Source organism: Prionailurus bengalensis, chromosome E3 (genome assembly GCF_016509475.1).
Source record: "Prionailurus bengalensis isolate Pbe53 chromosome E3, Fcat_Pben_1.1_paternal_pri, whole genome shotgun sequence".
In the NCBI taxonomy this organism is placed as follows: domain Eukaryota; kingdom Metazoa; phylum Chordata; class Mammalia; order Carnivora; family Felidae; genus Prionailurus; species Prionailurus bengalensis.
This window is the reverse complement of record NC_057357.1, coordinates 17,793,792-17,820,487: the sequence shown is the minus strand read 5'-3', so window position 1 is coordinate 17,820,487 and position 26,696 is coordinate 17,793,792.

The following is a 26,696-nucleotide window of genomic DNA, read 5'->3' as shown; positions in this document are numbered from 1 at the left end:
TAAAAAGCTCCTGCACAGCGAAGGAAACAATCAACAAAACTAAAAAGCAACTGACGAAATGGGAGAAGATATTTGTAAATGACATATCCGATAAAGGGTTAGTATCCAAAATCTATAAAGAACTTATCAGACTCAACACCCAAAAACCAAATAATACAGTGAAGAAATGGGCAAAAGACATGAACAGACACTTTTCCAAAGAAGATATCCAGATGGCTAACAGACACATGAAAAGATGCTCAACACCACTCATAACATCATCAGGGAAATACAAATCAAAACCAGAGGGTTACCATCTTGTCATAATGGTTAAAGTCAACAACTCAGGAAACAACAGATGTTGGTGAGTTTGTGGGGAAAGGATGCACTGTTGGTGAGGATGCAAACTGGTGCAGCCACTCTGGAAAACAGTATGGATGTTCCTCAAAAAATTAAAAGTAGAACTATCCCATGACCCAGCAATTGCACTACTAGGTATTTAACCAAAGGATACAAAAATGCTGATCCAAAGGGGCACATGCAACCCAATGTTTATAGAAGTGCTATCAACAATAGCCAAATTATGCAAAGAGCCCAAATGTCCACCGACTGCTGAATGGATAAAGAAGTGGTATATGTACACAATGGAATATTACTTGGTGATCAAAAAGAATGAAATCTTGCCATTTGCAGCAATGTGGATGAAACTAGAGTGTATTATGCTAAATGAAATAAGTCAGAGAAAGACAAATACCATATGATTTCACCCATATATGGAATTTAAGAAACACAACAGGTGAACATAGGGGAAGGGAAGGAAAAATAAGATAAAAACAGAGAGGGAGGCAAACCATAAGAGGCTCTTAAATACAGAGAACAAACTGAAGGTGGCTGGAGGGGAGGTGGGTGGGGGGGGGTGGGCTAAATGGTTAACGGGCATTAAGGAGGGCATTTGTTGGGATGAGCACAGGGTATTATATGTAAGTGATGAATCACTAAATTCTACTCCTGAAACCAATATTACATATATGTTAACTAACTTGAATTTAAATAAAAAAAGCAGACAGAGAGAGAGAGAGAGAGAGAGCGAGAGAGAGCAAAGAGGGGCAGAGGGAGAGGGAGAGAGAGAGAATCTTAGGCTCCACGCCCAGTACAGAGCCTGATGCAGGACTTGATCTCATGACTGTAAGATCTGATCTGAGCCAAAATTGAGTCAGCTGTTTAACCGACTGAACCAATCAGGCTCCCCACCTCTTTCCTCTTCTAATTGTAGCTCCAAGGTGAGACACTGGGAGAAAAAAATTGGAGAGATGACAGAGGGTTCCTTACATGCCTGGCTGGCTATTGTAGTCACCTCCTAATCACTCTGGTGCAGGCTGCCCCTAGTCTTCTCCCTTGCTCATGGTTTTCGGGATCTGAGGTTTAAGGTGTTCTTTGGTGTGATATTTAGCTTTACTATGGGTCCTTCCCTGCTGAGGAGTCCCTTGGAGGGGGAAATGCGCAACTCATTTTGCCTCTCTAGGATTAGCCTATTTCCTAACACGTGTTTATTTGGAACCATGAAGTCTCCATCTTCCTGTTTCTTGGTCTTATTTAAGCTGCACATAACTTTTCTGGAGGAAGAATCTTATACATACAGACTTTCCCCAAATCTCAATGTCTGTAAAGCCCTAAATATGGAGACCCTGAAGCTGAATGCGACAGTAATGATACAAGATCAGGTTATTTGTCAAACTGTACAAGATGTTCTAACCAGAGAAATGATAATGATAATATGGCAGAGAGAGCTGGTTGTCTCCTGGTATCTATTTTCTTCTTCTTCTTTAAAAATTCAACTCCAAATTTTATTTTATTTTATTTTTTTCTGATCAGTAAGCGATAGTGATTTTTATTTTTATTTATTTTTATTTTTTTGTTATTAATCTTTATTTTTATTTTTTATTATATGAAATTTATTGTCAAAATAGTTTCCATACAACACCCAGTGCTTATCCCAAAACATGCCCTCTTCAATGCCCATCACCTCCCCTCCACTCCCTCCCACCCCCCATCAACCCTCAGTTTGTTCTCAGTTTTTAAGAGTCTCTTATGCTTTGGCTCTCTCTCCCATTCTAACCTCTTTTTTTTCTTTTTTTTCCTTCCCCTCCCCCATGGGTTTCTGTTAAGTTTCTCAGGATCCACATAAGAGTGAAAACATATGGTATCTGTCTTTCTCTGTATGGCTTATTTCACTTAGCATCACACTCTCCAGTTCCATCCACGTTTCTACAAAGGGCCATATTTCATTCTTTCTCATTGCCACATAGTACTCCATTGTGTATATAAACCACAATTTCTTTATCCATTCGTCAGTTGATGGACATTTAGGCGCTTTCCACAATTTGGCTATTGTTGAGAGTGCTGCTATAAACATTGGGGTACAAGTGCCCCTATCAAATTTTAGCTAGGCATATGATTACTTGGAGTAAAGACTACATTTCCCAACCTCCTTTGCAGCTATGTGTAACCATGTGGTTAAGCTCTGGCCAGTGAGATGGAAGGGGAAATGATATGTGCAGCTCTTAGGTCATACCCTTAAAAGGAAAGAGGCACACTCACCATATCCTCTATTTTTCCTGCCAGTGGGAAGGTGGACATGGTGGTAGGCCATCTTTGATGAGGTGGATGAGGACATACCTTGGGATAACAGAACAAACTGCTAGAAAGAGCCTGGCTTTCCAATACTGTGGATACTCTCTAACTTCCCTGGACTGTCAATAAGGCAGTCTGGCTTAAAGCTTTGTGATTTTTGGGGTCTTTGTTATAGCAGTGGAACCTCAGCCTCAACCAATACAAATTACCATTGGTTGGGTACATCCTACATGCCAGGCACTGTGCTAAGCTTATCACATACATTATTTAATCCTTACAACTTTATTGTTGTTGTTAAGTAGTGCATCACTTAGGGCCTATTGGGAAAACAGACTCTGGCTAACAGGTAAAAAATGGAATTTACTGGTGGCTCATAGGATGGAAGGAAAGCAGACTCAGAGAGGACAAGAACCATTGCCTTGGCAGTCCTGACAGGAGAGGAAGAAACCAAATATTAATTTTATGCCTTTGCATCACTGTGCTCAAAATTCAAATTAAAAGTAGAGAGTCCAGGGGCGCCTGGGTGGCGCAGTCGGTTAAGCGTCCGACTTCAGCCAGGTCACGATCTTGCGGTCCGTGAGTTCGAGCCCCGCGTCGGGCTCTGGGCTGATGGCTCAGAGCCTGGAGCCTGTTTCCGATTCTGTGTCTCCCTCTCTCTCTGCCCTTCCCCCGTTCATGCTCTGTCTCTCTCTGTCCCCAAAATAAATAAACGTTGAAAAAAAATTAAAAAAAAAAAAAGTAGAGAGTCTAGGGTGCCTGTGTGGCTCAGTTGGTTAAGTGTCCACCTCTTGATTTCAGCTCAAGTCATGATCTCATGGTTCAAGCTCCGAGTTGGAGTGCCTGCTTGGGCTTCCCTCTCTCCTTCTCTCTCTGTTCCTACCCTGCTCATGCATGCTCTCACTCACTCTCTGTTTCAAAATAAAAAAATAGGGGCGGGGCACCCGAGTGGCTCAGTTGTTAAGCATCTGATTTCAGCTCAGGTTATGATCTCACAGTTCATGATTCGAATTCCACATCCAGTAAGCTCAAGCCCTGCTTCACGTGAGCTCGAGTCCCACTTCAGGTGAACACAAGCCCTGGATGAGCCCCACTTCTCTCTCTCTGCTCCTTGCTCACTTGCACCCTCTTTCTCTCTCAGAAAAAAACCTTCAAAATAAATAAACGTTAAAAAAAAATAGAGAGTCCATTTGATCTTACTCTGGTTAAGAGGCTACTCATTTAGTTAAGGGAGGGTGTCACCTTAACATACATGGACTTACTGTATCACCAAGAAATTTATACAATGGTGGAGAGTTAACTGGTCAAAAGGAAACTGGCTATTAGCAAAAGAAGGGAAGAATGGTACTTAGGTACTGAGTGGCCTAAAACAACAAATATCCACTATGAGTAAGTAATATGATTTCCAATTATGTGAAAATTAATAAAAGGAAATCTCACTAAAGCAGAGAGAAGAAGGAGCTGTACCATTCAACATCAAGGAAGAATTGTTAATTACAGATCCCAACAGAAGACTCTTCAACAGGAAAGAATGATAAATTATAGGCCCCAACAGAGAAAGATGTGTACTGCATCACCTACAAGAAATTGATCACCCCTGCAATTCAGCCAATGAGAAATGGTCATCATCCTGAACTCTTGCTTCTCTCCAGTGGACTTTTGTTCAAAATAACCCCTCCCAGCTTCTTCTTTCTTTTCTATAAAATAAAATTCCTCTCTTTTGTTTGTTGGACTTGCCTGTGGTTTTGCCATAGCTTCTATATACCAAACTGCAATTCTCTGCTATTGTTGAATAAACCTATTTTTGCTAATAAAATAATTGACTGTTTTATGTTTTATGTTTTAATAATTATTAGGAAAATGAGTAGTTATAGAGGTAAGTTAACTTGCTCAAAGTCACACAGCTAGTAGAAAGCAGAGCTGGTGACTGAACCCAAGTCAACGGCCGTGCTCTTTAACCATGATGCTGGGTGGCTTCCAGAGGCTAACTCAGACCAAGTATATTTATGTTTGAATCTCCACAGAGCAGTTCTGTGGTCAGTTGGCTTTCTATTGAGTGATGCTGCTTCAAATAGGGTATAAAAATGGATCTGATGCTAGCCCTTTTCTCTATTGATGCTTGAATTTATTTAGCCAGAAACTGGGGTCGTACTTTGACAACAGAACAAAACAAGTGAAGTTGTCTCTACAGTCTGTTTTATCCTGCAGTGTTTTGCAGGATACAAGTGGTTCAGACAGCAATCAATGGGCTTCTCGTGTATGAACACCTTCCTCTCCTCTTGTGGCACAGGAAGAACAAAACCCTAATTGCCTCAATCCTTTGAGTCCACCAATGTGGAATATAAATTACAAGAACACCTGTAGTATCTGTGGGCTTGACTGTCTACAAGGAATAGACACCTGCCTGAATTTCTACAAGAAAATAAGGGCTTGGTATGAAGACACGTAGGGATCAGGTATGAGGATATGTGGGGGGCTGAACTAAAACTGGAAAGCACCCACAGAACCCAGGCTGCTCCAGAACTCACTCTACATCTGTCTGTCTCAGGGGCTGTGTGGCTCCCTCATGGTATCTCCCTCCTCTCTGTGAATAGACTTCATTTCTTTCCTGTTACCTCTCTATTTCTTCACAGCTTAGTTCTCTCCAATCATCACTTCCACATTCTAGGCAGGGGGTTCAGGGAGGGGAAATATCTGCCTCTTTGTCCATCAAGGTTTCCCTTACATCTCATTGGTGGGAATGGGATCGTATGGCCACTCCTGGCTGTAAGGCAGGCTGTAGGCAGCTTTTCCAGTCTCTTGGAGGCACAGGAGAGGGAGCTGGAGTTAACCTACTAAAGTATCTGCCCCAGGAGGTGGAATTTAGGTTAGTCTGCCAGGGTGGTTGAAATAAAATTTATCAAATGGCTTGAAACTATAAAGCACTGTAAAATGTTGGCTTCAAAATGGAATGCCCATTTGGAGAGTCATTTGGCAGTGAGTACAAAGGGCCCCAAAATGTGCATCTAATTTGCCCCACTCATTTCATCTTAAAAATTATATCTGGAAAAAAAATTCCAAAGAAGCAAAAAGTTGTGTGTAAAAAATTATTTAATGAGCATTACCTAAAACAAAACCACTAAAATGTCTCAATTGAATGGAATACTTTATACCCATTAAAATGAGAATTCTGTAAAGCTGCATGAAATATTTGTGCTAAAATGTTCTATGACAAAACCACGATACAGAATTAAGCCTACCCTATCATGACAAATTTGTAAATCATATCTTCTGGGAGTGAGTGCAGAAAAGCTGATGTATGAAATACTGTTCGCGTGTTAAAACGATCAGGAGAAAAAAAATACAATCACTGTGGTTTCGTAGGCTTGGCCTAACTTCTCAATGATTGAATAGAGTCATGTATCTTGGGACATATCTGACCTACTCCCCAGAAATGATCTGTCCTGTGGAGTTGGGGAGAAATTGTTGCCCTTTGACATTTGTTTACCCCTCTCCTCTAGAAGCAAAAATATCAGATCAAAGAGTTTGCAGTTCTTCTACTTCTGTTCTTTTCATGTGAAGGAAGTGTGGTTCTTTTGTCCTATTCCAGGATTTAGTAATTTTCTCCTCTGTCCTGCTCAGGTCAGGCTCTGAGCCACTTCTTCTTTCAAGGATGGGAAACAGGAAGAAGTATTTTAGGGGTGGTGGCAGTGCATAGTTGACTCTGCCCTGAAAGTGACCCCTGGCCAACCATACCCTTAGGGTGATCTTGGGAGGAATACCCCCAAACTCCCACAAAGCCTATGATATGACTGCTTATCTGACTTGCCTGAAGTTTGACTTACTGCTTGGCAACTGAGGGAGGATGTGGAACAGTCTAGAATGCTTCTGAGTAAGTAACAGGCAACTTTGAGGCCAATACCCCCTTTATGTATCATTGGGATTGTGCTAGCCATATCATTGGTTAACTCAATAATATAATTATAATATAATTATATCTAATGTTGATTGAATATTCACTACATGCACTGTGACATGTATTATCTCATTTAATCATAACAACAATTCCAAGAAGTTAAGTACTATTATTACCATCATTTTCTAGATGAGGACAAGGACTTAACTTGCTTAATTAAGGTCAAAAAGTCACTTATTGAGATATGATTTTTAACCCCCTTAGTCTGGCCTCAGACCTCAAAGGCTTAATAAGATTGTTAAGAATGGCATTCAAGTGGATCTTTTGTCAGCAGTAAGTGTAATGGAAACAATATTTTGTTATATGTATTTTTCCAGAACCTTCTCAGAAGGTAGATCCTGTGTGTCTAGTTCCTTTAAATGTGGTGAGTCAAGCAAATTGAAGAGGTTTAGACAGAGGTAACTTGTCTGGGTAGGTGGCAGAAAGAGATTTGGAGAGATGGGTCTGGGAGATTATATTGGAAGAGAGGAGCCATGATCCTAGGTGCCATGTGGGGCATGGGAGATTAAGGAGACCCTGCTACCTTCATTCTCTTGAAAGCAAAGCCAAAATACTAGGGAGAAGAAACATGGTAAAGAGGATTTATGAAGTTGAATATAGAGACTTGAGTATGAGCCTTGAAGATCTCTGGGGGAAGAATAGTCCAGTTAAAGGGAGCAACCAATGTGATGGCCTTAAGATGGAAGTGTGCCTGGTATGTCTGAGGAACAACAAGGAGGCCAGCATGGCTAGAGTGGAAGGAATGAGAAGTCAAAGAGGTGGTGAGCTGAGAGAAGTAAAGGTAGGAGAATGGGACAATATGTGCACAGTCACACAGGGCACTATTGCCATTGACTGAATGTGGGAGAACATCTCCACAATGGTGCCTTGGCCATCTGGCACAGCCACATAGGCCACACAGGCAAAGGCTTGAACCACAGCTTGTCTGATTTTTGGTAGAACGTCTGTGATCTTCCCAGAAGAGAGAATATGGGAGGGCTTTGAGGAGCTGCTCTGGGGCCATCTCCTGCTTGCCTCTCTCCTTCCCTTAGGAGGCCATGATGAGCCAGTTTCTGTGGTCTCCCAGGTTCTGATGAAGTATAAAACTTTCTTGGGTAGAGAATGGAAAAGCGATAAAAAAAAAAGAAAGAAAGAAAATAAAATAAAAAGATAAAGAAAAAAACCCCCAGACAAATAAAGAGAAGTAAAATTTCCTTCTAAAAACTTATATTTTTTTAAAGTTTATTTATTTTGAGAGAGAGAGGGAGAGTGTGTTTGCATGTGCAAGAGCACTAGCAGGGGAGGGGCAGAGAGAGAAGAAGAGAGAGAGAATCCTAAGCAGGCTGTATGGAGCCTGGCAAAGCTTGAACCCACAAACCCTGAGATCATGACCTGAGCTTAAACCAAGAGTTGGACACTTAACTGACTGAGTCATCCAGGAGCCCCTGAAAGCTTATTTTATTAAAAAAAATTTTTTTTGCCACTTATTCATTTATTTATTTATATGAAATTTATTGTCAAATTGGTTTCCATACACCACCCAGTGCTCATCCCAATAGGTGCCCTCCTCAATGCTCATCACCCAATTTACCCTCCCTCCCACCCCCCATCAACCCTCAGTTTGTTCTCAGTTTTTAAGAGTCTCTTATGCTTTGGCTCCCTCCCTCTCTAACTTTTTTTTCCTTCCCCTCCCCCATGGTCTTCTGTTAAGTTTTTCAGGATCCACATAAAAGTGAAAACATATGGTATCTGTCTTTCTCTGTAGGACTTATTTCACTTAGCATAACACTCTCCAGTTCCATCCACGTTGCTACAAAAGGCCATATTTCATTCTTTCTCATTTCCACGTAGTAGTCCATTGTGTATATAAACCACAATGTCTTTATCCATTCATTGGTTGATGGACATTTAGGCTCTTTCCATAATTTGGCTATTGTTGAAAGTGCTGCTATCAGCATTGGGGTATAAGTGCCCCTATGCATCAGTATTCCTGTATCCCTTGGGTAAATTCCTAGCAGTGCTATTGCTGGGTCATAGGGTAGATCTATGTTTAATTTTTTGAGGAACCTCCACACTGTTTTTCAGAGTGGCTGTACCAGTTTGCATTCCCACCAACAGTGCAAGAGGGTTCCCATTTCTCCACATCCTCTCCAGCATCTATAGTCTCCTGATTTGTTCATTTTAGCCACTCTGACTGGCGTGAGGTGATATCTGAGTGTGGTTTTGATTTGTATTTCCCTGATGAGGAGTGACGTTGAGCAGCTTTTCATGTGCCTGTTGGCCATCTGGATGTCTTCTTTAGAGAAGTGTCTATTCATGTTTTCTGCCCATTTCTTCACTGGATTATTTGTTTTTCGGGTGTGGAGTTTGGTGAGTTGTTTATAGATTTTGGATACTAGCCCTTTGTCCGATATGTCATTTGCAAATATCTTTTCCCATTCCGTTGGTTGCCTTTTAGTTTTGTTGATTGTTTCCTTTGCAGTGCAGAAGCTTTTTATCTTCATGAGGTCCCAATAGTTCATTTTTGCTTTTAATTCTCTTGCCTTTGGGGATGCGTCAAGTAAGAAATTGCTGCGGCTGAGGTCAGAGAGGTTTTTTTCCTGCTTTCTCCTCTAGGGTTTTGATGGTTTCTTGTCTCATATTCAGGTCCTTTATCCATTTTGAGTTTATTTTTGTGAATGGTGTAAGAAAGTGGTCTAGTTTCATGCTTCTGCAGGTTGCTGTCCAGTTCTCCCAGCACCATTTGTTAAAGAGACTTTTTTTTCTATTGGATATTCTTCCTGCTTTGTCAAAGATTAGTTGGCCATACATTTGTGGGTCCAATTCCGGAGTCTGTATTCTATTCCATTGGTCTATGCGTCTGTTTTTGTGCCAATACCATGCTGTCTTGATGATTACAGCTTTGTAGTAGAGGCTAAGTCTGGGATTGTGATGCCTCCCGCTTTCGTCTTCTTCTTCAATATTTGGCGGTTTTGATTGGGATTGCATTGAATGTGTAGACAGCTTTGGGTATTATTGACATTTTAACAATATTTATCCTTCCAATCCATGAGCACGGAATGTTTTTCCATTTCTTTGTATCTTCTTCAATTTCCTTCATAAGCTTTCTATAGTTTTCAGCATACAGATCTTTTACATCTTTTGCTAGGTTTATTCCTAGGTATTTTATGATTCTTGTGCAATTGCGAATGGGATAAGATTCTTTATTTGTCTTTCTGTTGCTTCATTATTATTGTATAAGAATGCAACTGATTTCTGTACATTGATTTATATCCTCCGACTTTGCTGAATTCATGTATCAGTTCTAGTAGACTTTTGGTGGAGTCTATCAGGTTTTCCATGTATAATATCATGTCATCTGCAAAAAGTGAAAGCTTGACTTCATCTTTGCCAATTTTGATGCCTTTGATTTCATTTTGTTGTCTGATTGCTGATGCTAGAACTTCAAACACTATGTTAAACAACAGCGGTGAGAGTGGACATCCCTGTCATGTTCCTGATCTCAGGGGGAAAGCTCTGTTTTTCCCCATTGAGGATGATATTAGCTGTGGGCTTTTCATAAATGGTTTTATGATGTTTAAGTATATTCCTTCTATCCTGACTTTCTCGAGGGTTTTTATTAAGAAAGGATGCTGAATTTTGTCAAATGCTTTTTCCGCATTGATTGACAGGACCATATGGTTCTTATCTTTTCTTTCATTAATGTGATGTATCACATTGATTGATTTGCGAATGTTGAACCAACCGTGCAGCCCAGGAATGAATCCCACTTGATCACTGTGAATGATCTTTTTATATGCTGTTGAATTCAACTTGCTAGTATCTTCTTGGGGATTTTTGCATCCATATTCATCAGGGATATTGGCCTGTAGTTCTCTCTTTTTGCTGGATCTCTGTCTGGATGGCAATCAAAATAATGCTGGCTTCATAGAATAAACCTGGAAGTTTTCCTTTCCTTTCTATTTTTTGGAAGAGCTTGAGAAGGATAGGTATTATCTTTGCTTTAAATGTGTGGTAGAATTCCCCAGGGAAGCCATCTGGTCCTGGACTCTTATTTGTTGGGAGATTTTTGATAACTGATTCAATTTCTTCACTGGTTATGGGTCTGTTCAAGTTTTCTATTTCTTCCTGTTTGAGTTTTAGAAGTGTGTGGGTACTTAGGAATTTGTCCATTGCTTCCAGGTTGTCCAGTTTGTTGGCATATAATTTTTCATAGTATTCCCTGATAATTGTTTGTATCTCTGAGGGATTGGTTGTAATAATTCCATTTTCATTTGTGATTTTATCTATTTGGGTCATCTCCCTTTTCTTTTTGAGAATCCTGGCTAGAAGTTTATCAATTTTTTCAAAAAACCAACTCTTGGTTTCATGGATCTGCTCTACAGTTTTTTTTTTTTTAGATTCTGTATTGTTTATTTCTGCTCTGATCTTTATTATTTCTCTTCTGCTGAGTTTGGGGTGTCTTTGCTGTTCTGCTTCTTGTTTCTTTAGGTGTGCTGTTAGATTTTGTATTTGGGATTTTTTTTGTTTCTGGAGATAGGCCTGGATTGCAATATATTTTCCTCTCAGGACTGCCTTCACTGCATCCCAAAACGTTTGGATTGTTGTGTTTCCGTTTTCATTTGTTTCCCTATATTTTTAAATTTCTTCTTTAATTGCCTGGTTGACCCATTCATTCTTTAGTAGGGTGTTCTTTAACCTCCATGCTTTTGGAGGTTTTCCAGACTTTTTCCTGTGGTTGATTTCAAGTTTCATAGCATTGTGGTCTGAAAGTGTGCATGGTATGATCTCAATTCTTTTATACTTATGAAGGGCTGTTTTATGACCCAGTATGTGATCTCTCTTGGAGAATGTTCCATGTGCACTCGAGAAGAAAGTATATTGTGTTGCCTTGGGATGCAGAGTACTAAATATATCTGTCAAGTCCATCTGATCCAATGTATCATTCAGGGCCCTTGTTTCCTTATTGATCCTGTGTCTAGATGATCTATCCATTGTTGTAAGTGGAATATTAAAGTCCCATGCAATTACCACATTCTTTTTTTATACATATGAAATTTATTGCCAAATTTGTTTCCTACCACATTCTTATCAATATGGTTGCTCATGTTTGTGATTAATGGTTTTATATATTGGGGGCTCCCATATTCGGCGCATAGACATTTATAGTTGTTAGCTCTTCCTGCTGGATAGACCCTGTAATTATTATATAATGCCCTTCTTCATCTCTTGTTACAGCCTTTAATTTAAAGTCTAGTTTGTCTGATGTAAGTATGTCTACTCCAGCTTTCTTTTGACTTCCAGTAGCATGATAGATAGTTCTCCATCCCTTCACTTTCAATCGGAAGATGTCCCCAGGTCTAAAATGAGTCTCTTGTAGACAGCAAATAGATGGGTCTTTTTTTTTTTAAATCCATTATAATATCCTATGTCTTTTGGTTGGAGCATTTAGTCCATTTACATTCAGTGTCATTATTGAAAGATATGGGTTTAGAGTCATTGTGATGTCTGTAAGTTTCATGCTTGTAGTGATGTCTATGGTCCTTTGTGGTCCTTGGAACATTTCACTCACAGAACCCCCTTAGGATCTCCTGTAGGACTGGTTTAGTGGTGATGAATTCCTTCAGTTTTTGTTTGTTTGGGAAGACCTTTATCTCTCCTTCTATTCTGAATGAGAGACTTGCTGGATAAAGGATTCTCGGCTGCATATTTTTTCTGTTCATCACATTGAAGATTTCCTGCATTCCTTTCTGGTCTGCCAAGTTTCAGCAGATAGGTCTGCTACTATTCTTATGTGTCTACCTTTGTAAGTTAGAGAATATTTAGACCTAGCTGCTTTCAGAATTTTCTCTTTATCCTTGTATTTTTTCAGTTTCACCATGATACGTCATGCAGAAGATCGATTTAAGTTACGTCTGAAGGGAGTTCTCTGTGCCTCTTGGATTTCAATGCCTTTTTCCTTCCCCAGATCAGGGAAGTTCTCAGCTATGATTTGTTCAAGTACACCTTCAGCCCTTTTCTCTCTCTCTCTCTCCTTCTTCTGGAATTCCTTCTGGAATATCCATGGATATTGTTCTGTTTGATTGCATCACTTAGTTCTCTATTTATTCCCTCATACTCCTGGATTTTTAAGCTCTCTTTTTCTCAGCTTCCTCTTTTTCTATAATTTTATCTTCTAATTCACCTGTTCTCTCCTCTGCCTCTTCAATCCAAGCTGTGGTCACCTCCATTTTATTTTGCACCTCATTTATAGCATTTTGTAGCTCCTCATGACTATTTCTTAGTCCCTTGATCTCTGTAGCAATAGATTCTCTGCTGTCCTCTATGCTTTTTTCAAGCCCGGAGATTAGTTTTATGACTATTATTCTAAAGTCTTATTCTGTTATATTGCTTAAATCGTTTTTGATCAATTCATTATCTGTCACTGCTTCCTGGAGTTTCTTTTGAGGAGAGTTCTTCTGTTTCATCATTTTGGGTAGTCCCTGTGGTGGCTCCAAACTGCAGGGCATTTCCCCTGTGCTGTCTGGAGTAACTTGTGTTGGTGGGCGGGGATGCATACCCAATGTCTGTCCCTAGCCCACCACTGGGGCCACAGTCAGACTGGTGTGTACCTTATCTTCCCCTCTCCCAGGGGCAGGACTCACTGTGGAGTGGTGTGGCCCCTGTCTGGGCCACTTGCACACTGCCAGGCTTGTGGCGTTGCTTCGATGGGATCCGGCCAAGGGCATATTAGCCGGGGTGGATCCGCTAGGTGCACAGGGTCGGAAGAGGCAGGCTTAGCTCACTTTACCATCGGTGGTCCCCTGAGGGAGGGGCCCTGCAGCACCAGGAGGGAGACAGGCCCATGGGAGGGATGGATCCACAGAAGCACAGTGTTGCGCATTTGCGTGGTGCAAGCAAGTTCAGTGATGGGAACTGGTTCTCTTTGGAATTTCGGCTGGAGAATGGGAGAGGGAAATGGCGCTGGCCAGTGCCTTTGTTCCCCCACCGAGCTAAGCTCTGTCTTCATGGGCTCAACAATAGCAGAGCTGTTGACTTTTAACATTCCAGATGTTAGGTCCCACTGCCTGTCAGAACTCACGGAGTCCAGTTCCTCCACTTTTGCAAGCCAGACTTCGGGGTCTCTGCCTTGCTGGGCAGGCTGCCCCTCCACCTCCCTGGCTCCCTCCTGCCAGTCCGTGTAGCACACACCACCTCTTTGCCCTTCCTACCCTCTTCTGTGGGCCTCTTGTCTATGCTTGGCTCCTGAGAGTCCTTTCTGCTAGTCTTCTGGTGGTTTTCTGGGTTATTTAGGCAGATGTGGGTGGAATCTAAGTGATCAGCAGGACGAGGTGAGCCCAGCCTCCTCCTACGCCACCATCTTCTTGTTTCTCCCAGTTAAAAAAAATTTTTAATGTTCATTTATTTTTGAGTGAGAGATAGAGTGTGAGTGGGGGAGGGGCAGAGAGAAAGGGAGACCCAGAATCTGAAGCAGGCTCCAGGCTCTGAGCTGTCAGTACAGAGCCCCACCCAGGGCTTGAACCCACAAACTGAGAGATCAAGACCTGAGCCAAAGTCAGACACTTAACCGACTGAGCCACCTAGTCATCCCTTTAGTTCCTTTAAAAAGTTATTTATTTTGAGAGAGAAGAGAGTGAGAGTGCACACATGTGTGTGTGACTGTGAGCCAGGGAGGGGCAGAGAGAGATACAGTGAATCCCGAGCAGGCTCTGTGCTATCAGCACAGAGTCCAATGTAAGGCTAGAACCCATGAGCCATGAGATCATGACCTAAGCCAAAATCAATACTCATACACTTAACTGATTGAACCACCCAGGCGCCCCTGAATTTCTGATTCCTTAAATTGTAAAGTTAGGATATTGATTTCAGGTCTTCCTTTTATTTTAATGTGTTTATAGCTATAAATTTTCCCTTAACACTGCTTTCATGTCGTCCCATTTTAAGTTTTGATATGTCGTGTTTTTGCTTCATTCATCTCTAAGTATTTTAAAATTTCCCTTGTAATTTCTTCTTTGACCCATTGTTTGTTTAAGAGTGTATTGCTTAATTTTTTTTACAAATTTGTGAATTTCCCAGTTTTCCTTCTATTGTTGATTCTAATTTGCTCCCATTATGGTTGGAAAAGATACTTTGTATAATATCTATCTTTTAAAATGTATTGAGAGTGGGGTTCCTGGCTGGCTCAGTCAGTATAGCACACATCTTGAGGTAGTGAGTTCAAGCCCCATGTTAGGTGTAGAGCTTACTTAAAGAAATCTGTTGGGACTTAAGGGGCACCTGGGTGGCTCAGTCAGTTGAGTGTCCAACTCTGGATTTTGGCTCAGGTCATGATCTCATGGTTCCTGGATCAAGCCCCGTGTTGGGCTCTGGGTTGGGAGCCTGCTTGGGATTCTTTCTCTCCCTCTCTCTCTCCCTCTCCCCTGCTCTCTTTCTTTCTCTCAAAAATAAATACATAAACATTAAAAAATAAAGTGAGTCTTTTATGGAAAGCACACAGCATATAGTTGGATCCTGGGTCCAAGAGCCTGCTTGGGATTCTTTCTCTCCCTCTCTCTCTCCCTCTCCCCTGCTCTCTTTCTTTCTCTCAAAAATAAATACATAAACATTAAAAAATAAAGTGAGTCTTTTATGGAAAGCACACAGCATATAGTTGGATCCTGTTTTTCAAATCCATTCTATAATCCTTGTCTTTTGTAAAGAGGTTAATCCATTTACATATGAAGTAATTACTGATAAAGAGGGACTTACTTCTGTCATGTTGTTGTTTATTTTCTTTATGTTTATGACTTTTATATCCTTCATTTTATGCATTACATTTTTTGGGTTTATTTTATTTTATTTTTTTTGCAGTGAAACATTTAAATTCCATTCTCATTTCCATTTTTGTATATTGTATACATGGGGTTTGGTTACCATGGGGATTACATTTAACATCATAGTTATAACATTTTAATTTTAATTAAAAAATTTTTAATGTTTATTTATTTTTGAGACAGACAGAGACAGAATGCAAGTGGGTTAGGGGCAGAGAGAGAGGGAGACACAGAATCCGAAGCAGGCTCCAGGCTCTGGACTATCAGCACAGAACCCACTGCAGGACTTGAACTGTGAGATCATGACCTGAGCCGAAGTCAGATGCTCAACTGACTAAGCCACCCAGACACCCCTAATTTGAATTTATACTAGCTTTACTTCAGTAACATACTAAACCCTGCTTTTATATAGCTCCATTCCCATGGAATTTGGCTTACTTGTTTATTTATTTATTTAGAGAAAGAAAGAGTGGGGGAAGGGCAGAGGGAGAGAGAGAGAGAGAGAGAGAGAGAGAGAGAGAAAGAGAAAGAAAGAAAGAAAGAAAGAAAGAAAGAAAGAAAGAAAGAAAATGTTAAGCAGGCTCAATGCCGAGTGTGGAGCCTGATGGTAGGGCTCTATCTCATGATCATGAGATTATGACCTGAGCTGAAATCAAGAGTCAGATGTTTGAGGCACCCAGATGCCCTCCACCCTCCATTTTGCTTATTTATGTCACAAAATTACATCTTTATACACTGCATGACCAAAAAATAGACTAATACATGTTTTTAACTATGTATTAGTTTCTTAAATTATGTAGAAAATAAAATGTGGCATACAAACCAAAGCTAGTAATACTAGCCTTTAGATTAGTAGTTTACAAAGTGCATCAATCTCTTAAATTGTGTAGAAAACCAAAAAAAGGAGTTACACACCATTGTTACAATAACACTAGTGTTTACTACTGCATGTATTTACCTTTAACTGAGATTTTCATTTCTTCATATGACTTCAAGTTGTTGAGTAGTGTATTTTCACTTCTTTTTTTAAAGTTTATTTATTCATTTTGAGAGAGAGAGAGAGAGAGAGAGAGAAGGGGAGGGGCAGAGAGAGAGAGGGAGAGAGAACCCCAAGCAGGCCCCCTGCACTTATCATGGAGCCTGATATGGAGTTTGACCCCACTAACCATGAGATCATGACCTGAGCTAAAACCAAGAGTCGGACCAAGAGCCCAGGTGCCCCTAGTGTCCTTTCATTTTAAACTGCAGGACTCCCTTTAGCATTTGTTTCAGGGTAGATCTAGTGGTAATGAGCTCCTTCATCTTTTGTTTACCTGGGAATGTCTTGATTTCTCCTTCACTTTTTTTTTAATGTTTCTTTATTTATTTTGAGAGAGTGTGTGTGTGAGCAGGGGAGGGACAGAGAAAGAAGGTGAGACAGAATCCCAAGCAGGCTCCATGCTGTCAGAGAAGAGCTTGACACAGGGCTCAATCCCCCGACTGAGATCACCACCTGAACCAAAATCAAGAGCCAGATGCTTAACCAACTGAACCACCCAGGCACCCCTCTCTTTGACTTTTGAAGGACAGTTTTGTGGGATATAAAATTCTTGGCTTACAATTTTTTTCTTCCAGTACTTTGAAAATATCAGCCCAATGCCTTTTGGCCTCCAAAGTTTTTGATGAGAAATCTGCTGAAATTTTATTTAATATCCCTTCTTTGTGATGATTCACTTCTCTTTTGCTGCTTTCAGACTCTCTTGTCTTTGGCTTTTGACAGTTTGATTATAATATGCCATGTATGAGTCTCCTTGAGTTCATCCTGCTTGGAATTTATTGAGCTTTTGTAATATATATATTCATGTCCTTCAAAAAATTGGGAATTTTAGCCATTATTTCTTCAGAAAATCTCTCTGACCCCCTCTCTCGTCTTCTGACACTTCCACAATGTGTATATTGGTCTGCTTAATGATGTTCCACAGGGGGCCATCTGGGTGGCTCAGTTGGTTAAGTGTCCAACTCTTGATTTTGACTCAGGTCATGATCTCATGGTTTGTGAGATTGAGCCCCAAGTTGGGCTTTCCAATGACAGCAATCAGTCTGCTTGGGATTTTCTCTCTCTTCTCTCTGCTCCTCTCCCGCTCTCTCTCTCTCAAAAATAAACATTAAAAAAAATCATGTTTCACAGATCCTGTACACTCTTTTAACTTTTCTTCAATTTTTTGTTGTTTCTCAGACTCAGTAACTACAGGTTATTGTCCTACCTTTAAGTTTGCTAATTCATTTTTCTGTCTGATCAAACCTGCTTTTGTAACTTTCTAATGAATTTTACACTTCAATTAATGCAACTTTCAGCTCTAAAATTTCTTTTTGGCTTCCTTTTATTGATATTTCCATTTTGTTTGTATATATAATATAATATACATATGTATTATATAATATAATATACATATATATAACACATATATATTATACATATGTATATATATGTATGTATATATATATACATACATACATACATATATATGTAATTTCTTTCTTTATGTTTTCCTTTAGTTATTTGAGCAATTTTAAGCAGTTGTTTTATTTACTTATTTATTTATTTAAATCCAAGTTAGTTAACGAGCACTGCAGTATTGGTTTCAGGAGTAGAATTTAGTAAATTATCATTTATATATAACACCCAGTGCTCATCCCAACAAGTGCCCTCCTTAAGGCCCATCACCCATTTAGCCGTTCCCCCCACCCAATGTCCCTCCAGCAACCCTTGTTTTTTTTTTTCTCTGTATTTTAGAATCTCTTATGGCTTGCCTCCCTCTCTGTTTTTATCTTAGTTTTCCTTCCTTTCCCCTATGTTTATCTGTTGTGTTTCTTAAATTCCATATATGAGTGAAATAATATGGTATTTGTCTTTCTCTGACTGACTTATTTCACTTAACATAATACATTCTAGTTCTATCCATGTTGTTCCAAATAGCAAGATTTCATTCTTTTTGATCACTGAGTAATATTATATTGTATAAATAAATAGTTATATTTATTTATTTTTGAGAGAGAGAGAGAGAGAGAGAGAGAGAATGAGTGTGAGTGAGCAAGGGGTGGAGAGAGAGAGAGGGAAAGAGAGAGAGAGAGAGAACCCCATGAGGGGCAGAGAGAGAGAGAGGGAGAGAGAGAGGGAAAGAGAGAGAATCCCAAAGTGGGACTCAAGCTCACTTGATAAGGAGCTCAAACTCATGAACTGTGAGACCATGACCTGAGCTGAAGTTGGATGGTTAACTGATTGAGCCACCCAGGCACCCCTATATATCACATCTTCTTTATCCATTCATCTGTCAATGGACATTTGGGCTCTTACCATAATTTGGCTATTGTTGATAGTGCTGCTATAAACACTGGGGTACATGTGCCCCTTCGAATCAGCATTTTTGTATCCTTTGGATAAATACCTAGTAGTGCAATTGCTGGGTTGTAGGGTAGCTCAATTTTTGATTTTTTGAGCAGACTCCATACTGTTTTCCAGAGTGGCTGCACCAGTTTGCATTCCCACCAACAGTGCAAAAGAGTTGCCCTTTTTCCACATCCTCGCCAACATAGGTCATTGCCCTAGTTGTTAATTTTAACCATTCTGACAGGTGTGAGGTGGTATCTTACCGTGGTTTTGATTTGTATTTCCCTGATGATGAGTGATGTTGAGCATATTTTCATGTGTCTGTTAGCCATCTGGATGTGTTCTTTGGAAAAATGTCTGTTCATATCTTTTGCCCATTTCTTCACTGGATTACTTGTTTTTTGGGTGTTGAGTCTGATAAGTTCTTTATAGATTTTGGGTACTAACCCTTTATCTGATATGTCATTTGCAAATATCTTCTTCCATTCTGAAAGTTGCCTTATAGTTTTGTTGATTATTTCCTTCTCTGTGCAGAAACTTTTTTTATTTTAAAGTTTATTTTTGAGGGAGAGAGTGCAAGTGGGGGAGGGCAGAGAGAGAGAGAGAGAGAGAGAGAGAGAGAGGGACAGAGGATATGAAGTAGGCTCTGTGCTGAAAATAGAGAGCTCGGTGCAGGACGTGAACCTATGAACCGTGAGATCATGACCTGAGCTCAAGTCAGACACTTAACTGACTGAGCCATCCAGGTGCCCCTAGATGCCTTTTATCTTGATGAGGTCCCAATAGTTTGTTTTTGCTTTTATTTCCCTTGCCACCAGAGACGTGTCTAGTAAGAAGTTGCTGCTGCTGAAATCAAAGATGTTGCCTGTTTTCTCCTGTAGGATTTTGATGGCTTCCTGTGTCACATATAGGTCTTTCATCCATTTTGAATTTATTTCTGTAGATGGTGTAAGAAAGTGGTCCAGGTTCATTCTTCTGCATGTCACTGTCCAATTTTCCCAACATCATTTGCTGAAGAGACTATCTTTTTTCCATTGGATAATCTTTCTAGCTGGCCATACATTTGTGGGTCCATTTCTGGGTTCTGTATTCTGTTGCATTGATCTATGTGTCTGTCTTTGTAGCAGTCCCATACTGTCTTAATGATTAAAGCTTTGGAATACAGCTTGAAGTCTGGAATTGTGATGTCTCTAGCTTTGGTTTTCTTTTTCAGGATTGCTTTGTCTATTCAGGGTCTTTTCTGGTTCCATACAAATTGTAGGATTGTTTGTTCTAGCTCCATGAAGAATGCTGGTATTATTTTGATAGGGATTGCATTGAACGTGTAGATTGCTTTGGGCAGTGTTGACATTTTAGCAATATTTGTTCTTCTGATCAATGAACGTGGATTTCCCCCCATTTCTTTGTGTCTTATTCAATTTCTTTTATAAGCTTTCTATAGTTTTCGGCATGCAGATCTTTTACCTCTTTGGTTAGGTTTATCCCTAGGTACTTATGGTTGGTTTCTGGTGCAATTGTAAATAGGATTGATTCCTTGATTTCTCTTTTTGCTGCTTCATTATTGGTGTATAGCAATGAAACTGATTTCTGTACATGGATTTTTATATCCTGTGACTTTGCTGAATTCATGTGGCAGTTCTAGAAGTTTTGTGTTGGAGTCTTTTGGGTTTTCCACAGAGTATCATGTCATTTGCGAAGAGTGAAAGTTTGACTTCTTACTTGCTGATTTGTATGCTTTTTATTTCTTTTTGTTGTCTGATTGCTGAGGCTAGGACTTCCAACACTATGTTGAACAACAGTGGTGAGAGTGGACATCCCTGCTGTATTTCTGACCTTAGATGGAAAGCTCTCAATTTTTCCCCATTGAGGATGATATTAGCTGTGGGTCTTTCATATATGGCCTTTACAATTTGAGGTATATTCCTTCTATCCCTACCTTCTTGCGAGTTGTTATCAAGAAAGGATGCTGTATTTTGTCAAATGCCTTTTCTACATCTATTGAGAGGATCATGTGGTTCTATCCTTTCTTTTATTAATGTGATACATCATTTATGGATATTGAACCACCCCTACAGTCCAGGAATAAATCCCACTTGATCATGGTGAATGATTCTTTAATGTATTATTGGATTTGGTTTGTTGTTATCTTTTGAGAATTTTTGCATCCATGTTTATCAGGGAGATTGGTCTGTAATTCTTCTTTTTAGTGGGATTTTGTCTGGTTTTGGAATGAAAGTAATGCTGGCCTCATGAATGAGTTTGGAAATTTTCCTTTCATTTCTACTTGTTTTGGAACATCTTCAAAAGAATAGGTGTTAACTGTTATTCAAATGTTTTTATTAGAATTCCTCTGGGAAGCCATCCAACCCTGGACTCTTGTTTGTTGGGAGATTTTTGATTACTGATTCAATTTACTTACTGGTAATGGGACTGTTCAAATTTTCTACTTCTTCCTATTTCAGTTTTGGTGGTTTATATTTCTAGGAACTTGTGCATTTCTTCCAGATTGCCCTATTTGTTGGTATATACTTACTCATAATATTCTCTTATCATTGTTTGTATTTCTGTGGTGTTGTGATCTCTCCACTTTCATTTATGGTTTTATTTATTTGGGTCCTTTCCTTTTTCTTTTTGATAAATCTGACTAGGGGTTTACCAATTTTGTTAATTCTTTCAAAGAACCAGCTTCTGGTTTCATTGATTGGTTCTACTGAGTTTTTTTTTTTCTTCAATATTATTGATTTCTGCTCTAATCTTTATTAGTTTCCTTCTTCAGCTGGTTTTGGGTTTTATTTGATGTTCTTTTCCCAGCTCCTTTAGGTGTAAGGTTAGGTTGTGTATTTGAGACATTTTTTTTCCTTCTTTAAGAAGGCTTGGATTGCTGTATACTTATGATTGCCTTTGCTGCATCCCACAGATTTTGGACTATCATGTTTTCATTTTCACTGGCTTCCATGTACTTTTTAGTTTCTCTTTTATTTCTTGGTTAACCCATTAGTTCTTTAGCAAGATGTTCTTTAATCTCCAATTATTCATGATCTTTAAAAAATTTTTCTTGTGGTTGATTTCAAGTGTCATAGTGTCATGGTCTGAAAATGTGCACGGTATGATCTCAATCTTTTTGCATTTTTTGAGGGCTGATTTGTGACCCAGTATGTAATCTATTCTGAAGAATGTCCCATGTGCACTCAAGAAGAATGTGTATTCTGCTGCTTTAGGATGAAATGTTCTTAATATATCTGTTAGGTCCATCTGGTCCAGTGTATGGTTTAAAGTCATTGTTTCCTTGTTAATTTTTTGCTTAGATGATCTATTCATTTCTATAAGTGGGGTGTTGAAATCCCATACTATAGTGGTATTATTATTTTTTAAATCTTTATTTATCTTTGAGAGAGAGAGAGAGAGAGAGACAGAGAGAGAGAGAGACAGACAGAGCATGAGCAGGGGAGGGGCAGAAAGAGAGGGAGACACAGAATCTGAAGCAGGTTCCAGGCTCTGAGCTGTCAGCACAGAGCCCAACATAGGGCTTGAATTCACAGAGCACAAGACTGTGACCTTAGCTGAAGTCGGACACTTAACCAACTGAGCCACCCGGGTGCCCCTATTATTATGGTATTATTATCAATGAGTTTCTTTATGTTTGTAATTGATTTATATACTTGGGTTCTTGCAAGTTGGGGGTATAAATATTTGCAATTGTTATAAATCTTGGTAGATAGACCTTAATTATGATATAAAGGCAATTGTTTTTTTTTTTTAATGCTCTCCTTTTGTTTTTTTAATTTTTTTTAACCTTTATTTATTTTTGAGACAGAGAGAGACAGAGCATGAACGGGGGAGGGTCAGAGAGAGAGGGAGACACAGAATCCGAAACAGGCTCCAGGCTCTGAGCCGTCAGCACAGAGCCCGACGTGGGGCTCGAACTCACGAACCGCAAGATCATGACCTGATCCGAAGTCGGACGCTTAACCGACTGAGCCACCCAGGCGCCCCATAAAGGCAATTGTTTTAAAGTGTCTAGGTCTACCATCTGGTCTTCCTCTGGAATAGTTTCCTTTTTTTTCCCCCTTTGAATTGGGCCATACTTTCTAACAATATAGTAGCTCTGGAAATCAGATTCTTTCCCTTCCCCAGGGTTTGTGTTCTCTCTGTCTCTCTCCTTCTCTCATGTTGTAGGCTATCTCTGTGTCAGGGATCAGCTTGAGGTATTAATGTCCTCTTTGGGCACTTATGGTGACTTTCCAGACTCTTCCATGTAGCAGTTTCTTTTTTTTTTTAATATGAAATTTATTGTCAAATTGGTTCTATACAACACCCAGTGCTCATCCCAAAAGGTGCCCTCCTCAATACCCATCACCCGCCCTCCCCACCCTCCCACCCCCATCAACCCTTAGTTTGTTCTCAGTTTTTTTTTTTAAATTTTTTTCAACGTTTATTTATTTTTGGGACAGAGAGAGACAGAGCATGAACGGGGGAGGGGCAGAGAGAGAGGGAGACACAGAATCGGAAACAGGCTCCAGGCTCTGAGCCATCAGCCCAGAGCCTGACGCGGGGCTCGAACTCACGGACCGCGAGATCGTGACCCGGCTGAAGTCGGACGCTTAACCGACTGCGCCACCCAGGCGCCCCTGTTCTCAGTTTTTAATAGCAGTTTCTTTTGAATGTCCTAGTTCTTAAATGGCTGGCTCCCCCCAAAAAAAGAAAAGGAGAAAAAATGGAGAAGAAAATGTCAGGAGCCCTTTAAATCTCCTGGATTTTGCTTCAGTCAGAGATGGAGGGGCTTGCATATCTGTGGAGGATGGAAATCCAACATGGCTGCCTGCCTGTGTCTGAAACTCTGAGATCAGAAGCTGCAATCAACAATCAGAACACTCCTGCAAGCTGCATGCAAGCTGCTCCTGGAATATAAACACAGCTTCCTGCTGCCAGACTGTGGGAGATGGGAGATCCATAGCTGCTGCAATAATAAATGAAATAGACTGAAATTAGCCACAAGTGTATACATAGACTCCAGAGTTCCTATACAGTCCCACCAGACAGATCATGCCATTACAATTGCTGTCTAGGTAGGGAGAAGAATTCCTCGTTCTCCCTACTTTGCTATCTTTTGGAATCATCATTCTGTTTCAATTAATTTTGAGGGGATCTTTATTAGAACCAGCCACTGTTCTGTGCACTGGAAATAGAGTGATGAGCAAGACACACAAGAGTCTCTGCTCTTAGAGAGGTTATATATTATAGTTGGGAGTCAAACAATAGAAAAACTAAATAAATACATAATTTCATTTCATGATAAGTGCTATGAAAAAATACTTGAGTATCTGTAGCAGACATCGAGTTTCTCCACTCACATCCCAATCAGTGTTTAACATTCTTATGTAATCTAGTCAGATTTCTAGCTATCATTGCCTGCAAGTGCTTGCCTGACCGTTCTTTCTGTTTCTTGGAGTCTCTATGTGGGTGTAGGTCAGGCAGGTTGGGAGTACCAGAGAATTAGGCTACCACAGAGAACACCCCTCAACCAATAGCTGATGTGAATTGTGGATAAGAATTTAGACCCCTTGCCCTTCAGGTGGATAACTTTGAGGCATATTTATTTATTTATTTATGTGTGAAAAGAAACTTATTTGCATAATATTATTGAATACAAAAGAAAACATACAACTTGGCTGTGAAGACCAAACACACATGACATAACTAACAATAAACAATATGGTGGACATTTGTAAACAAGAGTTAAATAATTAAGAATAGTAAAGTCTTGACTATCAGGATGTTTTAGACAATTATCAGCTAGTTGAATTTTCCAGATAACTGAATTGTATTCCTTTCAGAATCCAAAAGAATTTTATTTTACTCATTATCCTTTTCAAATATTTATGCAATCCCTTGACTTTTTAAATAGAGTTAGCTAACATGATGCAATCTAAAATTCACGTTATCTACCCTCTCCCATGCAAGTACTAACCAGGCCCGACCCTGCTTAGCTTCCGAGATCAGACGAGATGGGGCGCGTTCAGGGTGGTATGGCCGTAGACGACCCTCTCAAAATAATACCAGCATTCTTCACAGAGCTAAAACAAACAATCCTAAAATTTGTATGGAACCAGATAAGACCCTGAATAGTCAAAGCAATCCTGAAAAAGAAAACCAAAGCTGGAAGTATCACAGTTCCGGACTTCAAGATGTACTACAAAGCTGTAATCATTAAGACAGTATGGTAGTGGCACAAAAACAGACACATAGATCAATGGAGCAGAATAGAGAATCCCCAAATGGACCCACAAATGTATGGCCAACTAATCTTTGACAAAGCCTGAAAGAATATCCAATGGAATAAAGACAGTATCTTCAGCAAATGGTGCAGGGAAAACTAAACAGTGACATGTGGAAGAATGAATCTGGATCACTTTCTTACACCATACACACAAAAAAACTCAAAATGGATAAAAGACATAAATGTAAGACAGACAGCCATCAAATTCCTAGAGGAGAAAGCAGGTAAAAACTTCTCTGACCTCAGCTGCAGCAACTTCTTTCTCAACACGTCTCCAAAGGCAAGGGAAACAAAAGCAAAAATGAACTATTGGGACCTCAAAATAAGAAGCTTCTGTACAGCGAAGGAAATAGCAAAACTAAAAGGCAACTGACAGAATGGGAGAAGATATTTGCAAATGACATTAGATAAGGGGTTAGTATCCAAAATCTATAAAGAACTTATCAAACGCAACACCCAAAAAAACAAATGGTCCAGTGAAGAAATGGGAATAAGACATGAATAGACACTTTTCCAAAAAAGACATCCAGATGGCTAACAGGCACATGAAAAAATGCTCAACATCTCTCATCATCAGGGAAGTACAAATCAAAACCACAATGGGATACCACCTAGCACCTGTCAGAATGGCTAAAATTAACAACTCGGGAAATGACAGATGTTGGCTAGGATGCAAAGAAAGAGGAACCCTTTTGCACTGTTGGTGGGAATGTAAATTGGTGCAGCCACTCTGGAAGACAGTATGGAGTTTCCGCAAAAAATAAAAAATTTAGCTACCTTATGTCCCAGCAACTGCACTATTAGGTATTTATCCAAAGAATACAAAAATGCTGATTCGAAGGGGCACATGCACCCCAATGTTTACAGCAGCACTATTAACAATAGCCAAAGTATGGAAAGAGTCCAAATGTCCCAAATGTCATCTACAGATGAATGGATAAAGAAGAGGTGGTATATATACACAATGGAATATTACTTGGCAATCAGAAAGAATGAAATCTTGCCATCTGCAACAATGTGGATGGAACTAGAGTGCACTATGCTAAGCAAAATTAGTCAAAGACAAATATATGATTTCATTTATATGTGGAATTTAAGATATAAAACAGATGAACATAGGGAAGGGAAGCAAAAATAATATAAAAACAGGGAGGGGGACAAAACATAATAGACTCTTAAATACAGCAAACAAACTAAGGGTTGCTGGAGGGGTTTTGGGTGAGGGCATGGCCTAAATGGACAAGTGGCATGGAGGAGGGCACTTGTTGGGATGAGCCCTGGGTGTAATATATATAGGTGATGAATCACTAGATTCTACTCCTGAAATCATTATTACACTATATGCTAACTAACTTGGATGTAAATTAAAAAAAATAAAAAGAGATAATAAAAAAATAAAATTCACTTTACCTAGAAAAAACACAAAATCCTTCTTTAATCTCACTAATTATAATATGGGTATTTCTTTTTTAAATTTATCAGTACATGTAGTAATCCTAAGCAGCAGGCACTGTTCTTAGTATTTAACATATCTGCTAAATCAGTTTCTTATTATTTTTTTAAAATATAATTTATTCTCAAGTTAGCTAACATACAGTGTATACAGTGTGCTCTTAGCTTCAGGAGTAGATTCCCACAGTTCATCACTTTTCTCTTTCTCAATTTTGAGAGAGAAAGAGAGAGAGAGAGAGAGAGAGA